Raw genomic sequence first — 3,078 nt, 5'->3', positions numbered from 1 at the left:
ATGATCTGAATGCCCTAAAAGAAGAAAACAGGCATTTAAAAATTACTTGTCTATTTCTTTTTGTTTTGGTTTTTTTTCCGGTACCAGGAATTGAACTCACGACCTTGCACTGGCCAGGCAGGCGCTGTGACCCTGAGCTACATCCCCAGCCTCTACTTGTGTATTTCAACCTGTGAAACACTACTCTCTCTTCTGCTGCTGATTGTCCTTCGTTTGTTTTGTCCTGGTCCCTGGCATCATTTCAGCCTCTAGCGTAGGAGGTGGCCTGTGAAGATTTCCATATAGTGGAACAACTGGGGAATGAAAGCCTCAGCAGGAAGCCTTGTTTGAGCGATTTGTGGAGGCCCCAGGAGAAGGCTGCAGAAAGCACAGTGGCTTCAGGTCCAGCAGCATCTTCTGGGATCCTCTAACAGGCTCTAAATTACTTATGCTTTGAATGTCTCATAGGAGTGAAAGCATACAGTATTGACCTGTGTCTGGCTTACTTTCCTTACAGCATCCCTTTTCCTATAGCTGTCTCAAATTTATCTGTCTTCTGCACAGTAGAAGTATACTGTGTCCATGTACAACATTTTCTTTATCCATTTATCTGTTGATGGGCATATAAACTGCTTCTATGATGCTGCTATTGAGACTTATGCTGCTATAAGCATGTTTATGCATATTTCTGTACATCATACCACATCTTTAACTGTTTTGGGAAGATACCCATAAGAGAGACAGCTCTTTGTGCAGTGGAATTTTTTTTTTTGTTTTTTTAGGATTATCTATATGAATTTTCATAGCGGTTGTACTAGTTTAAATTCCTGCAGCACTGCACAAGGGTTCATTTTTTCCCTCACAACTTCTGCAACATTTGTTGTTGGTCAAGGTCTTGAGGATGCTCTTCCTCCTGGAGGGAGACAGAATCTTCACATTGTTTGGAGTTGCATTGCTCTAGTAGCCAGACTTGCTGGACATTTTTGATGCACTTATTGCTTTTTGTACTTCTGAGAAGTGTTTATTCATTTAGGTTGTCCATTTTGTGATTGGATCTTTTCATTTTGGATGGGCTGTAATTTCATCAGTAAGTAGCTAGCTTATGCAATCACACTGAATAAAAATAGAAAAGCTCAGTCTTATAAATAACGCTATGAGAAGAACAGTGTTTGGATAAGGAAGTTCCTTGACACTATCAGAAAAGCTGTGCACCTCCCCCTCAAGGGTTATTTGAAGGGAAACTGCTCAAAAGTAAAGAGCAACTGGGATGAGGGAAAAGAGAAAAGAAAGAAGGGGAAATTCTGTATATACTGGACAGCTAACATAGTTGTAGTACAACTTCTGTTGCTTTATTGAAAAGAGCAGTTAATGAATAACTATTTGATCAATCTTATTTGTCTATATCTGTTTTCCTGAGTAACCACTTTGAAGAAATCAATATGTAATGCAACAACCATTGTCAATTTCCTATCTCTTTGTCTGAGTTTCAGTATTGCTTGTATTGTTCTTGTGTTATTTTGTAAATGTGTGTGTAAAAGAATGTTTTCATTCTTTTATTTTTTAAAATAAACAAAAAGATTCTCGAACATCTTTGCACGCACACCACAGTTTGCACATAGCTTCAGCAAACTGATCACCTCTTAGCTAATCATGCAGTTGAAGAACTCCTGAGTCAGACTCCGCCTTTGGCCTTCACAAGCTCTTCTCCAAGACCAGGGTTCAGTCATCAAGCTGCAGACGTCCAGGCCTCCTCCTCCCTGTCATGATGCCCAGCAGTCTGACCTTGGGCTGCTGGTGAACTTCCATTATCCCTGAGAAGCCTGGCTGTGCATTTGCCAGTCCAAATCGTTGCTGATCTAACCACTTGCACATCCAGTGTGCCCTGCGCTCCACCCCAGACCACTGTGTGCTCTCCCAGGCTCGGTACAGGTGCTCTGGGTCCCACCCTTCTGCACAGCCTTGTCCCTGGGGCTCCTGTGGTGTAGAGGTGCCGCCTTCTTGGACAGGGATTTAGCTTCTGCCCACTTTGGCTTTTAGATTGTCCCTTTCAAGCATCTCACTGCAGGCATCTCTGGTGTCAGGCAGAAGGTTCCAGTGTGGGATGTTTCTCACTCCGGTTAGAAAAAGGCTGCTATTCCCCAGGCCTCGTCTGCTGGCCCTGCCATCCGCTGTCCCCACTGCTGTCCTCTCCCTCTTGCATTCTGCGTAAGGCTCAGCTTGGACCTGACTCTCCCGACGCCCAGCCTGTCTGCCGGCAGAGGCACCGCTGTCGGCTCAGCGCCTTGCCCTCAGCAAACCTGAGGTGTCCTAAAAGAGATGAGGCGGAGCACGGAATCTCCCAAGCGCTGGGACATCTGCAGCCACCCAGACATTTACACCGGACACCTCACGGGCTCTGCCCACCGCGGAGCAGACATGCAGAGAACTCTGACCACTGAGGTGTACTGAGATCTTCTTGCCCCATGTCTCCCACCTTGCTTCAAGCCCTGTAAAATGGGCCTGCTTCTCCTTCCTCCCCGCAGGCAGCCTTTCCCTCTCTCTGCCTGCAGGCAGGCCCGGTCAATTCCATGCCTTTATACAAGCCTGGTGTTCCCAGCTGGCCTCTGCCCCCACCATTTCTTACATTTTCTTCTGCTTTCTTGTTCTCCACCCCGTTCTTCACAGGCATCACAGGCCTTTCACCGGAGAACCCTGTGTGAGCAGCTCACTCCCATCCTCATGTCTGCCGGGCTCACTCCTACTTTCACGTCTTTGTGTAAATGTTTTGTTCTAAGGAGGGCTCACCCTGACCAACTTAAAATCGTAATCCGCTCACTGCCTGGGGACTTCTATCCCTTTTACACTTGTCTGTCCTCTGTATATCATTTATCACCTCACCGCACCCTGTGAACTGCACTTCCTTACCTTGTGTGGATCCCGATTTCCCACACTAGGTTGTAAAGTCTGTGAGGGCAAAGACCATGGTGCTCTGTGCTCTGTGACATTCCCCGCACTGTGTGTGTAGGGCTGTGTGAGGTGATCACGCCTGGTCTCTGCTCTGTGACATGCCCAGCAGTGTGCGTGGTTGCCTGTGTGAGGCGCCACTTGCACCCATCTGCT

Source organism: Chinchilla lanigera, unplaced genomic scaffold (assembly GCF_000276665.1).
Source record: "Chinchilla lanigera isolate Chin_1 unplaced genomic scaffold, ChiLan1.0 scaffold00110, whole genome shotgun sequence".
Taxonomy (NCBI): Eukaryota; Metazoa; Chordata; class Mammalia; order Rodentia; family Chinchillidae; genus Chinchilla; species Chinchilla lanigera.
The sequence above is the reverse complement of the archived record's forward strand: the minus strand, read 5'-3'. Positions refer to the sequence as shown.